Genomic DNA, 15,592 nt, shown 5'->3' on the forward strand with positions numbered 1-15,592 from the left:
AATTTATAACACAGGACTAAGCAGACATCGAACTGTGTAGCCAGCAAAGTAGGCATGCATTTCATCTTAGATATTAAAATATATAGCCTCTGCCGGTTAGGCTTTTGCCTTGTATCTCGAGGGTCAAAGCCCTAGTAGCTTTCGCTACCTGTCAGTGGGATGTCTCAAAATTTATATTTAATGTTATAATAAACAATTAGATTTATTTTATAAACGGGAAGGTAAACAACAAAGGTAAAATAATCTTGTTTCTGTGAATTTTATAGTATTATATAGTCATGGTCTTCCAATTACAATGTCACAGACGCATGTACATTTTAAATGACGAATTAAGGTAGACATGTTTTATTTTAAATTATAATTATTCATTTACATCAGAAGACCAAACAGCGGCACACAAAGTACGCATAAACTAACATTGTCGGCTGCTACCTGGCGGACAAGGACAGAACTAGAACGACCGTTAACTTGATGGCGAACTCATGACAGACGAGCTCCTCAAGGGCTGCGGTGTATGATCACCCCATCCAGGTGGCCCATGATGACCTCGTGAACAGACAGGGCTCTTTCAGTGCGTGTCCGACAGATAAAATGTGAAGCCCAAACGGACACGAGAGGTTAAAGTCCTCGCGAGCGTTGTTTGCAAGAATTGGAGAAGTTTGGGTCATTAAAATTCCGATTCTTAATTGAAGGGTTACAACATCCACTTGGATAACAAATAATAGATAAGCAAACATGATGGGTTTATCTGATATTAACTGTATTGAAGTTTAAACCCTTACTGCTGATTATTTTACAACGGTGTTTTTCTGTTAACATCTGCCATTTAAGAACCCAGGCTAGTAATTAAACTACTTTTATATTTAAGGTTTGAACAGTAAATCAATTGACCATTAAGAACAGAATTTCACTCATAAAAGTTTTGTAATACAAAAGTTTTGCTTTTAGGATAAAATAAACAGTAAATATATTTTAGTTGTAATGGTTTGACTATGAAGGACCATTGGCCTATGTAGACATTTATTTGAAAGTGGTCGGTCACTTTGGGTTGACACAACATATATTTGTGTATGTTTATCCTTCCTTTGAAAATTGTTGACTTTTAAAACCTTACAAATGTATCTTGAAGCTATACTAACTATATTTGAATGTATATGTACATTAATATTTTAGGGGTGTAGCTCCATGATCAAAGAGTATTTTACACTAGTATTCTAGATGAGTTGTGGTCGGATAGATTGGAACCAAAATTGGCATGAAAATGTCTCTAAAATAAATAACCTATGTTGGTTTTCGGTTCCTTTTGGATAAGGAGATGGTCAAAACAGTTTTTCCTCGATTATTCTAGGCAAGTTTCAAAATACTAAACATTATATTCTTTAATGGAAGTCTACCTAAATAATAAGGGCTGTGGTCCAAAACAGTAAACAAAATCTAAGTAATGTTAAAAAATATTCTACTGATAAACTACCGCATTGAGCACAATACACCACCATTTTTTAAAAACAGAGACAAATAATAATAATAAACAAAACATTAATTATTAATACCACATTTTATAACCAACTATTAGAATAAATTGATACTAAGCACAAACCTACAATTTCAATACCTATACAAATAAGTTACACGCCACCGAGCCTACCGCTGTATGAAAATTATTAAAACTTGATCTGGCTGGCCCGAACTCTAAACCAGGCGTGATGGCGTGGTGGCGACAGAGGTAGTTAGTTATTGCTTGTGCGGTTACTTACTGTCTGACTGTATCCGAATTGATTGGTAATCAATTGGCTTGATTGGAATTGTCCACTTCCTGTGAACCGTTATGGCCGCCCACCATCAAACTGTATTAAAACAAACAAACGCCAACATTCAATGGGGGTATCTGTTATTCAAATGAATTCTATTGTTAAATTACTTCGGTATTGGATTTTGCCGAGATAAAGGTTTACCCCAATAAAGAGTGTATAATGGTGGATAGCCATTATTTTGTCATTTAAAAATTTCCAGCTTGTGTTGTAAAATGAATAACCATTGTTTGTACTATCTCTCTTACACACAAACGAAACTGGTCACCATAATCAATTAAACACGTAGCGTCCGTTAAATCTCTCAATTTACTTACATACTGAATATTAGTTTTTATTTTATTCGAAATCATACTTGACCGACATAAATTTAAATCAAGAAGAAAGCGATTATACAAAATAATGTTTTTAACTATCGATAAGAATACTGCATATTACATATTGTGTATTGTGTAATGTATTATTGTATTAGATTTCAAATTACTTGGCCTTGTTCTATCGTCAGTTTGGAAGCTTATGTATAGATTATAGTCTTTTAAATGTACTTTTACTCTTATACATCATAATATTTTATTAAAGAGGATTTTGTTATAGGTGTATGTTTGGCACTTGTTTCCCATCACGTCAACGCATCCGAGCATTGCACTGAAATTATTAATTGAATTTAAACATCGATTTACTTAAAATGATGCTTAAAATACTGGATATGTAAGGATTAAAAATAATTTGATATATACTACACAAAAACGTTTATAATAACTTATACAGAAGATAATATAATATAGTAGCACTACGGTGTGAATTGTAATTTATATTTTTATAATTGTCTGTTTGTGTAAACATTTTCCTGTTTGTGCGTCAAGTCAAGTCATTGACTGTGGGGGGGGGGTGGTGGATCCCCCACATCTCTCAAGGCCTCTGCCGTGAAAGATGTGGGGGATCCACCCCCCACAGTCACAGCGACTTGACTTGACCGCAAACAGGAAAATGTTAAACAAATGGAATTGTGAGAAAAATAATGTTTGAAAGTGTGGATATTTCTATGTTTGAGTGTTCAGATGCTTGATAATCCATCACACAGAATCTAGTGAACGGATTTAAACGAAATTTGGCTTGGCCATTGCTTAGATATGAGAATAAAACATAGACATATTTTTATTCTGAAATAATACTTATTATACAATATTTTATTTCAGACTTTAATATTTTGTTGAACAAATACCATTTTTATATTGTGCTGCAAATAGATATGACAATAATGTTATTTAACTTTTGCTATAGATGGCAGCAGTGATGAATGAATTCGAACAATTTAGTTTGTTTTAGATGTTGAAAATTACCTTTGACATTATGGGACGATATATATGTACAGTAGCTGAAGAAACCAAAAAAGTGACTGCAATGACTCTGTGACTACAATTTGAGGAAACAAACGAGCGCAGTGACACAAAGTGCAATATGGCAGAAACCCAGCGAGGGGACAGTGGCTCTGTTTTGCACTGAAGATAGGTACGATACTGATTATGTATATAACAATGTACATATTTACTCCAAGACTGAACCAAGAAAATAGAATGATATAACGAACAAGACTGGTTATTGTAGGTTGTCATACCTTTGAAGAATTTATAACACAGGACTAAGCAGACATCGAACTGTGTAGCCAGCAAAGTAGGCATGCATTTCATCTTAGATATTAAAATATATAGCCTCTGCCGGTTAGGCTTTTGCCTTGTATCTCGAGGGTCAAAGCCCTAGTAGCTTTCGCTACCTGTCAGTGGGATGTCTCAAAATTTATATTTAATGTTATAATAAACAATTAGATTTATTTTATAAACGGGAAGGTAAACAACAAAGGTAAAATAATCTTGTTTCTGTGAATTTTATAGTATTATATAGTCATGGTCTTCCAATTACAATGTCACAGACGCATGTACATTTTAAATGACGAATTAAGGTAGACATGTTTTATTTTAAATTATAATTATTCATTTACATCAGAAGACCAAACAGCGGCACACAAAGTACGCATAAACTAACATTGTCGGCTGCTACCTGGCGGACAAGGACAGAACTAGAACGACCGTTAACTTGATGGCGAACTCATGACAGACGAGCTCCTCAAGGGCTGCGGTGTATGATCACCCCATCCAGGTGGCCCATGATGACCTCGTGAACAGACAGGGCTCTTTCAGTGCGTGTCCGACAGATAAAATGTGAAGCCCAAACGGACACGAGAGGTTAAAGTCCTCGCGAGCGTTGTTTGCAAGAATTGGAGAAGTTTGGGTCATTAAAATTCCGATTCTTAATTGAAGGGTTACAACATCCACTTGGATAACAAATAATAGATAAGCAAACATGATGGGTTTATCTGATATTAACTGTATTGAAGTTTAAACCCTTACTGCTGATTATTTTACAACAGTGTTTTTCTGTTAACATCTGCCATTTAAGAACCCAGGCTAGTAATTAAACTACTTTTATATTTAAGGTTTGAACAGTAAATCAATTGACCATTAAGAACAGAATTTCACTCATAAAAGTTTTGTAATACAAAAGTTTTGCTTTTAGGATAAAATAAACAGTAAATATATTTTAGTTGTAATGGTTTGACTATGAAGGACCATTGGCCTATGTAGACATTTATTTGAAAGTGGTCGGTCACTTTGGGTTGACACAACATATATTTGTGTATGTTTATCCTTCCTTTGAAAATTGTTGACTTTTAAAACCTTACAAATGTATCTTGAAGCTATACTAACTATATTTGAATGTATATGTACATTAATATTTTAGGGGTGTAGCTCCATGATCAAAGAGTATTTTACACTAGTATTCTAGATGAGTTGTGGTCGGATAGATTGGAACCAAAATTGGCATGAAAATGTCTCTAAAATAAATAACCTATGTTGGTTTTCGGTTCCTTTTGGATAAGGAGATGGTCAAAACAGTTTTTCCTCGATTATTCTAGGCAAGTTTCAAAATACTAAACATTATATTCTTTAATGGAAGTCTACCTAAATAATAAGGGCTGTGGTCCAAAACAGTAAACAAAATCTAAGTAATGTTAAAAAATATTCTACTGATAAACTACCGCATTGAGCACAATACACCACCATTTTTTAAAAACAGAGACAAATAATAATAATAAACAAAACATTAATTATTAATACCACATTTTATAACCAACTATTAGAATAAATTGATACTAAGCACAAACCTACAATTTCAATACCTATACAAATAAGTTACACGCCACCGAGCCTACCGCTGTATGAAAATTATTAAAACTTGATCTGGCTGGCCCGAACTCTAAACCAGGCGTGATGGCGTGGTGGCGACAGAGGTAGTTAGTTATTGCTTGTGCGGTTACTTACTGTCTGACTGTATCCGAATTGATTGGTAATCAATTGGCTTGATTGGAATTGTCCACTTCCTGTGAACCGTTATGGCCGCCCACCATCAAACTGTATTAAAACAAACAAACGCCAACATTCAATGGGGGTATCTGTTATTCAAATGAATTCTATTGTTAAATTACTTCGGTATTGGATTTTGCCGAGATAAAGGTTTACCCCAATAAAGAGTGTATAATGGTGGATAGCCATTATTTTGTCATTTAAAAATTTCCAGCTTGTGTTGTAAAATGAATAACCATTGTTTGTACTATCTCTCTTACACACAAACGAAACTGGTCACCATAATCAATTAAACACGTAGCGTCCGTTAAATCTCTCAATTTACTTACATACTGAATATTAGTTTTTATTTTATTCGAAATCATACTTGACCGACATAAATTTAAATCAAGAAGAAAGCGATTATACAAAATAATGTTTTTAACTATCGATAAGAATACTGCATATTACATATTGTGTATTGTGTAATGTATTATTGTATTAGATTTCAAATTACTTGGCCTTGTTCTATCGTCAGTTTGGAAGCTTATGTATAGATTATAGTCTTTTAAATGTACTTTTACTCTTATACATCATAATATTTTATTAAAGAGGATTTTGTTATAGGTGTATGTTTGGCACTTGTTTCCCATCACGTCAACGCATCCGAGCATTGCACTGAAATTATTAATTGAATTTAAACATCGATTTACTTAAAATGATGCTTAAAATACTGGATATGTAAGGATTAAAAATAATTTGATATATACTACACAAAAACGTTTATAATAACTTATACAGAAGATAATATAATATAGTAGCACTACGGTGTGAATTGTAATTTATATTTTTATAATTGTCTGTTTGTGTAAACATTTTCCTGTTTGTGCGTCAAGTCAAGTCATTGACTGTGGGGGGGGGGGTGGTGGATCCCCCACATCTCTCAAGGCCTCTGCCGTGAAAGATGTGGGGGATCCACCCCCCACAGTCACAGCGACTTGACTTGACCGCAAACAGGAAAATGTTAAACAAATGGAATTGTGAGAAAAATAATGTTTGAAAGTGTGGATATTTCTATGTTTGAGTGTTCAGATGCTTGATAATCCATCACACAGAATCTAGTGAACGGATTTAAACGAAATTTGGCTTGGCCATTGCTTAGATATGAGAATAAAACATAGACATATTTTTATTCTGAAATAATACTTATTATACAATATTTTATTTCAGACTTTAATATTTTGTTGAACAAATACCATTTTTATATTGTGCTGCAAATAGATATGACAATAATGTTATTTAACTTTTGCTATAGATGGCAGCAGTGATGAATGAATTCGAACAATTTAGTTTGTTTTAGATGTTGAAAATTACCTTTGACATTATGGGACGATATATATGTACAGTAGCTGAAGAAACCAAAAAAGTGACTGCAATGACTCTGTGACTACAATTTGAGGAAACAAACGAGCGCAGTGACACAAAGTGCAATATGGCAGAAACCCAGCGAGGGGACAGTGGCTCTGTTTTGCACTGAAGATAGGTACGATACTGATTATGTATATAACAATGTACATATTTACTCCAAGACTGAACCAAGAAAATAGAATGATATAACGAACAAGACTGGTTATTGTAGGTTGTCATACCTTTGAAGAATTTATAACACAGGACTAAGCAGACATCGAACTGTGTAGCCAGCAAAGTAGGCATGCATTTCATCTTAGATATTAAAATATATAGCCTCTGCCGGTTAGGCTTTTGCCTTGTATCTCGAGGGTCAAAGCCCTAGTAGCTTTCGCTACCTGTCAGTGGGATGTCTCAAAATTTATATTTAATGTTATAATAAACAATTAGATTTATTTTATAAACGGGAAGGTAAACAACAAAGGTAAAATAATCTTGTTTCTGTGAATTTTATAGTATTATATAGTCATGGTCTTCCAATTACAATGTCACAGACGCATGTACATTTTAAATGACGAATTAAGGTAGACATGTTTTATTTTAAATTATAATTATTCATTTACATCAGAAGACCAAACAGCGGCACACAAAGTACGCATAAACTAACATTGTCGGCTGCTACCTGGCGGACAAGGACAGAACTAGAACGACCGTTAACTTGATGGCGAACTCATGACAGACGAGCTCCTCAAGGGCTGCGGTGTATGATCACCCCATCCAGGTGGCCCATGATGACCTCGTGAACAGACAGGGCTCTTTCAGTGCGTGTCCGACAGATAAAATGTGAAGCCCAAACGGACACGAGAGGTTAAAGTCCTCGCGAGCGTTGTTTGCAAGAATTGGAGAAGTTTGGGTCATTAAAATTCCGATTCTTAATTGAAGGGTTACAACATCCACTTGGATAACAAATAATAGATAAGCAAACATGATGGGTTTATCTGATATTAACTGTATTGAAGTTTAAACCCTTACTGCTGATTATTTTACAACAGTGTTTTTCTGTTAACATCTGCCATTTAAGAACCCAGGCTAGTAATTAAACTACTTTTATATTTAAGGTTTGAACAGTAAATCAATTGACCATTAAGAACAGAATTTCACTCATAAAAGTTTTGTAATACAAAAGTTTTGCTTTTAGGATAAAATAAACAGTAAATATATTTTAGTTGTAATGGTTTGACTATGAAGGACCATTGGCCTATGTAGACATTTATTTGAAAGTGGTCGGTCACTTTGGGTTGACACAACATATATTTGTGTATGTTTATCCTTCCTTTGAAAATTGTTGACTTTTAAAACCTTACAAATGTATCTTGAAGCTATACTAACTATATTTGAATGTATATGTACATTAATATTTTAGGGGTGTAGCTCCATGATCAAAGAGTATTTTACACTAGTATTCTAGATGAGTTGTGGTCGGATAGATTGGAACCAAAATTGGCATGAAAATGTCTCTAAAATAAATAACCTATGTTGGTTTTCGGTTCCTTTTGGATAAGGAGATGGTCAAAACAGTTTTTCCTCGATTATTCTAGGCAAGTTTCAAAATACTAAACATTATATTCTTTAATGGAAGTCTACCTAAATAATAAGGGCTGTGGTCCAAAACAGTAAACAAAATCTAAGTAATGTTAAAAAATATTCTACTGATAAACTACCGCATTGAGCACAATACACCACCATTTTTTAAAAACAGAGACAAATAATAATAATAAACAAAACATTAATTATTAATACCACATTTTATAACCAACTATTAGAATAAATTGATACTAAGCACAAACCTACAATTTCAATACCTATACAAATAAGTTACACGCCACCGAGCCTACCGCTGTATGAAAATTATTAAAACTTGATCTGGCTGGCCCGAACTCTAAACCAGGCGTGATGGCGTGGTGGCGACAGAGGTAGTTAGTTATTGCTTGTGCGGTTACTTACTGTCTGACTGTATCCGAATTGATTGGTAATCAATTGGCTTGATTGGAATTGTCCACTTCCTGTGAACCGTTATGGCCGCCCACCATCAAACTGTATTAAAACAAACAAACGCCAACATTCAATGGGGGTATCTGTTATTCAAATGAATTCTATTGTTAAATTACTTCGGTATTGGATTTTGCCGAGATAAAGGTTTACCCCAATAAAGAGTGTATAATGGTGGATAGCCATTATTTTGTCATTTAAAAATTTCCAGCTTGTGTTGTAAAATGAATAACCATTGTTTGTACTATCTCTCTTACACACAAACGAAACTGGTCACCATAATCAATTAAACACGTAGCGTCCGTTAAATCTCTCAATTTACTTACATACTGAATATTAGTTTTTATTTTATTCGAAATCATACTTGACCGACATAAATTTAAATCAAGAAGAAAGCGATTATACAAAATAATGTTTTTAACTATCGATAAGAATACTGCATATTACATATTGTGTATTGTGTAATGTATTATTGTATTAGATTTCAAATTACTTGGCCTTGTTCTATCGTCAGTTTGGAAGCTTATGTATAGATTATAGTCTTTTAAATGTACTTTTACTCTTATACATCATAATATTTTATTAAAGAGGATTTTGTTATAGGTGTATGTTTGGCACTTGTTTCCCATCACGTCAACGCATCCGAGCATTGCACTGAAATTATTAATTGAATTTAAACATCGATTTACTTAAAATGATGCTTAAAATACTGGATATGTAAGGATTAAAAATAATTTGATATATACTACACAAAAACGTTTATAATAACTTATACAGAAGATAATATAATATAGTAGCACTACGGTGTGAATTGTAATTTATATTTTTATAATTGTCTGTTTGTGTAAACATTTTCCTGTTTGTGCGTCAAGTCAAGTCATTGACTGTGGGGGGGGGGTGGTGGATCCCCCACATCTCTCAAGGCCTCTGCCGTGAAAGATGTGGGGGATCCACCCCCCACAGTCACAGCGACTTGACTTGACCGCAAACAGGAAAATGTTAAACAAATGGAATTGTGAGAAAAATAATGTTTGAAAGTGTGGATATTTCTATGTTTGAGTGTTCAGATGCTTGATAATCCATCACACAGAATCTAGTGAACGGATTTAAACGAAATTTGGCTTGGCCATTGCTTAGATATGAGAATAAAACATAGACATATTTTTATTCTGAAATAATACTTATTATACAATATTTTATTTCAGACTTTAATATTTTGTTGAACAAATACCATTTTTATATTGTGCTGCAAATAGATATGACAATAATGTTATTTAACTTTTGCTATAGATGGCAGCAGTGATGAATGAATTCGAACAATTTAGTTTGTTTTAGATGTTGAAAATTACCTTTGACATTATGGGACGATATATATGTACAGTAGCTGAAGAAACCAAAAAAGTGACTGCAATGACTCTGTGACTACAATTTGAGGAAACAAACGAGCGCAGTGACACAAAGTGCAATATGGCAGAAACCCAGCGAGGGGACAGTGGCTCTGTTTTGCACTGAAGATAGGTACGATACTGATTATGTATATAACAATGTACATATTTACTCCAAGACTGAACCAAGAAAATAGAATGATATAACGAACAAGACTGGTTATTGTAGGTTGTCATACCTTTGAAGAATTTATAACACAGGACTAAGCAGACATCGAACTGTGTAGCCAGCAAAGTAGGCATGCATTTCATCTTAGATATTAAAATATATAGCCTCTGCCGGTTAGGCTTTTGCCTTGTATCTCGAGGGTCAAAGCCCTAGTAGCTTTCGCTACCTGTCAGTGGGATGTCTCAAAATTTATATTTAATGTTATAATAAACAATTAGATTTATTTTATAAACGGGAAGGTAAACAACAAAGGTAAAATAATCTTGTTTCTGTGAATTTTATAGTATTATATAGTCATGGTCTTCCAATTACAATGTCACAGACGCATGTACATTTTAAATGACGAATTAAGGTAGACATGTTTTATTTTAAATTATAATTATTCATTTACATCAGAAGACCAAACAGCGGCACACAAAGTACGCATAAACTAACATTGTCGGCTGCTACCTGGCGGACAAGGACAGAACTAGAACGACCGTTAACTTGATGGCGAACTCATGACAGACGAGCTCCTCAAGGGCTGCGGTGTATGATCACCCCATCCAGGTGGCCCATGATGACCTCGTGAACAGACAGGGCTCTTTCAGTGCGTGTCCGACAGATAAAATGTGAAGCCCAAACGGACACGAGAGGTTAAAGTCCTCGCGAGCGTTGTTTGCAAGAATTGGAGAAGTTTGGGTCATTAAAATTCCGATTCTTAATTGAAGGGTTACAACATCCACTTGGATAACAAATAATAGATAAGCAAACATGATGGGTTTATCTGATATTAACTGTATTGAAGTTTAAACCCTTACTGCTGATTATTTTACAACGGTGTTTTTCTGTTAACATCTGCCATTTAAGAACCCAGGCTAGTAATTAAACTACTTTTATATTTAAGGTTTGAACAGTAAATCAATTGACCATTAAGAACAGAATTTCACTCATAAAAGTTTTGTAATACAAAAGTTTTGCTTTTAGGATAAAATAAACAGTAAATATATTTTAGTTGTAATGGTTTGACTATGAAGGACCATTGGCCTATGTAGACATTTATTTGAAAGTGGTCGGTCACTTTGGGTTGACACAACATATATTTGTGTATGTTTATCCTTCCTTTGAAAATTGTTGACTTTTAAAACCTTACAAATGTATCTTGAAGCTATACTAACTATATTTGAATGTATATGTACATTAATATTTTAGGGGTGTAGCTCCATGATCAAAGAGTATTTTACACTAGTATTCTAGATGAGTTGTGGTCGGATAGATTGGAACCAAAATTGGCATGAAAATGTCTCTAAAATAAATAACCTATGTTGGTTTTCGGTTCCTTTTGGATAAGGAGATGGTCAAAACAGTTTTTCCTCGATTATTCTAGGCAAGTTTCAAAATACTAAACATTATATTCTTTAATGGAAGTCTACCTAAATAATAAGGGCTGTGGTCCAAAACAGTAAACAAAATCTAAGTAATGTTAAAAAATATTCTACTGATAAACTACCGCATTGAGCACAATACACCACCATTTTTTAAAAACAGAGACAAATAATAATAATAAACAAAACATTAATTATTAATACCACATTTTATAACCAACTATTAGAATAAATTGATACTAAGCACAAACCTACAATTTCAATACCTATACAAATAAGTTACACGCCACCGAGCCTACCGCTGTATGAAAATTATTAAAACTTGATCTGGCTGGCCCGAACTCTAAACCAGGCGTGATGGCGTGGTGGCGACAGAGGTAGTTAGTTATTGCTTGTGCGGTTACTTACTGTCTGACTGTATCCGAATTGATTGGTAATCAATTGGCTTGATTGGAATTGTCCACTTCCTGTGAACCGTTATGGCCGCCCACCATCAAACTGTATTAAAACAAACAAACGCCAACATTCAATGGGGGTATCTGTTATTCAAATGAATTCTATTGTTAAATTACTTCGGTATTGGATTTTGCCGAGATAAAGGTTTACCCCAATAAAGAGTGTATAATGGTGGATAGCCATTATTTTGTCATTTAAAAATTTCCAGCTTGTGTTGTAAAATGAATAACCATTGTTTGTACTATCTCTCTTACACACAAACGAAACTGGTCACCATAATCAATTAAACACGTAGCGTCCGTTAAATCTCTCAATTTACTTACATACTGAATATTAGTTTTTATTTTATTCGAAATCATACTTGACCGACATAAATTTAAATCAAGAAGAAAGCGATTATACAAAATAATGTTTTTAACTATCGATAAGAATACTGCATATTACATATTGTGTATTGTGTAATGTATTATTGTATTAGATTTCAAATTACTTGGCCTTGTTCTATCGTCAGTTTGGAAGCTTATGTATAGATTATAGTCTTTTAAATGTACTTTTACTCTTATACATCATAATATTTTATTAAAGAGGATTTTGTTATAGGTGTATGTTTGGCACTTGTTTCCCATCACGTCAACGCATCCGAGCATTGCACTGAAATTATTAATTGAATTTAAACATCGATTTACTTAAAATGATGCTTAAAATACTGGATATGTAAGGATTAAAAATAATTTGATATATACTACACAAAAACGTTTATAATAACTTATACAGAAGATAATATAATATAGTAGCACTACGGTGTGAATTGTAATTTATATTTTTATAATTGTCTGTTTGTGTAAACATTTTCCTGTTTGTGCGTCAAGTCAAGTCATTGACTGTGGGGGGGGGGGTGGTGGATCCCCCACATCTCTCAAGGCCTCTGCCGTGAAAGATGTGGGGGATCCACCCCCCACAGTCACAGCGACTTGACTTGACCGCAAACAGGAAAATGTTAAACAAATGGAATTGTGAGAAAAATAATGTTTGAAAGTGTGGATATTTCTATGTTTGAGTGTTCAGATGCTTGATAATCCATCACACAGAATCTAGTGAACGGATTTAAACGAAATTTGGCTTGGCCATTGCTTAGATATGAGAATAAAACATAGACATATTTTTATTCTGAAATAATACTTATTATACAATATTTTATTTCAGACTTTAATATTTTGTTGAACAAATACCATTTTTATATTGTGCTGCAAATAGATATGACAATAATGTTATTTAACTTTTGCTATAGATGGCAGCAGTGATGAATGAATTCGAACAATTTAGTTTGTTTTAGATGTTGAAAATTACCTTTGACATTATGGGACGATATATATGTACAGTAGCTGAAGAAACCAAAAAAGTGACTGCAATGACTCTGTGACTACAATTTGAGGAAACAAACGAGCGCAGTGACACAAAGTGCAATATGGCAGAAACCCAGCGAGGGGACAGTGGCTCTGTTTTGCACTGAAGATAGGTACGATACTGATTATGTATATAACAATGTACATATTTACTCCAAGACTGAACCAAGAAAATAGAATGATATAACGAACAAGACTGGTTATTGTAGGTTGTCATACCTTTGAAGAATTTATAACACAGGACTAAGCAGACATCGAACTGTGTAGCCAGCAAAGTAGGCATGCATTTCATCTTAGATATTAAAATATATAGCCTCTGCCGGTTAGGCTTTTGCCTTGTATCTCGAGGGTCAAAGCCCTAGTAGCTTTCGCTACCTGTCAGTGGGATGTCTCAAAATTTATATTTAATGTTATAATAAACAATTAGATTTATTTTATAAACGGGAAGGTAAACAACAAAGGTAAAATAATCTTGTTTCTGTGAATTTTATAGTATTATATAGTCATGGTCTTCCAATTACAATGTCACAGACGCATGTACATTTTAAATGACGAATTAAGGTAGACATGTTTTATTTTAAATTATAATTATTCATTTACATCAGAAGACCAAACAGCGGCACACAAAGTACGCATAAACTAACATTGTCGGCTGCTACCTGGCGGACAAGGACAGAACTAGAACGACCGTTAACTTGATGGCGAACTCATGACAGACGAGCTCCTCAAGGGCTGCGGTGTATGATCACCCCATCCAGGTGGCCCATGATGACCTCGTGAACAGACAGGGCTCTTTCAGTGCGTGTCCGACAGATAAAATGTGAAGCCCAAACGGACACGAGAGGTTAAAGTCCTCGCGAGCGTTGTTTGCAAGAATTGGAGAAGTTTGGGTCATTAAAATTCCGATTCTTAATTGAAGGGTTACAACATCCACTTGGATAACAAATAATAGATAAGCAAACATGATGGGTTTATCTGATATTAACTGTATTGAAGTTTAAACCCTTACTGCTGATTATTTTACAACAGTGTTTTTCTGTTAACATCTGCCATTTAAGAACCCAGGCTAGTAATTAAACTACTTTTATATTTAAGGTTTGAACAGTAAATCAATTGACCATTAAGAACAGAATTTCACTCATAAAAGTTTTGTAATACAAAAGTTTTGCTTTTAGGATAAAATAAACAGTAAATATATTTTAGTTGTAATGGTTTGACTATGAAGGACCATTGGCCTATGTAGACATTTATTTGAAAGTGGTCGGTCACTTTGGGTTGACACAACATATATTTGTGTATGTTTATCCTTCCTTTGAAAATTGTTGACTTTTAAAACCTTACAAATGTATCTTGAAGCTATACTAACTATATTTGAATGTATATGTACATTAATATTTTAGGGGTGTAGCTCCATGATCAAAGAGTATTTTACACTAGTATTCTAGATGAGTTGTGGTCGGATAGATTGGAACCAAAATTGGCATGAAAATGTCTCTAAAATAAATAACCTATGTTGGTTTTCGGTTCCTTTTGGATAAGGAGATGGTCAAAACAGTTTTTCCTCGATTATTCTAGGCAAGTTTCAAAATACTAAACATTATATTCTTTAATGGAAGTCTACCTAAATAATAAGGGCTGTGGTCCAAAACAGTAAACAAAATCTAAGTAATGTTAAAAAATATTCTACTGATAAACTACCGCATTGAGCACAATACACCACCATTTTTTAAAAACAGAGACAAATAATAATAATAAACAAAACATTAATTATTAATACCACATTTTATAACCAACTATTAGAATAAATTGATACTAAGCACAAACCTACAATTTCAATACCTATACAAATAAGTTACACGCCACCGAGCCTACCGCTGTATGAAAATTATTAAAACTTGATCTGGCTGGCCCGAACTCTAAACCAGGCGTGATGGCGTGGTGGCGACAGAGGTAGTTAGTTATTGCTTGTGCGGTTACTTACTGTCTGACTGTATCCGAATTGATTGGTAATCAATTGGCTTGATTGGAATTGTCCACTTCCTGTGAACCGTTATGGCCGCCCACCATCAAACTGTATTAAAACAAACAAACGC

The 15,592-nt window shown here is 33.9% G+C and overlaps 1 long non-coding RNA gene across 6 annotated transcripts in view; it reads right to left on the reverse strand.

Moving 5' to 3' along the window:
• Positions 1 to 346: 346 nt before the first annotated feature.
• The window catches only part of LOC124356834, a 39,763-nt gene continuing 24,517 nt past the window's right edge, over positions 347 to 15,592 (reverse strand). For 3 of the 6 annotated variants that reach the window (XR_006921897.1, XR_006921898.1, XR_006921895.1), the window contains 2 exons: positions 15,481 to 15,570; positions 347 to 12,138 (listed from right to left, as the gene is read on the reverse strand). This is a non-coding gene — a long non-coding RNA (uncharacterized LOC124356834). The remainder of the gene's footprint in view (positions 12,139 to 15,480; positions 15,571 to 15,592) is intronic. The other 3 variants (XR_006921899.1, XR_006921900.1, XR_006921896.1) reach the window with 3 other exon arrangements.

The sequence above is a fragment of the Homalodisca vitripennis genome, chromosome 3 (assembly GCF_021130785.1).
Source record: "Homalodisca vitripennis isolate AUS2020 chromosome 3, UT_GWSS_2.1, whole genome shotgun sequence".
NCBI lineage: Eukaryota > Metazoa > Arthropoda > Insecta > Hemiptera > Cicadellidae > Homalodisca > Homalodisca vitripennis.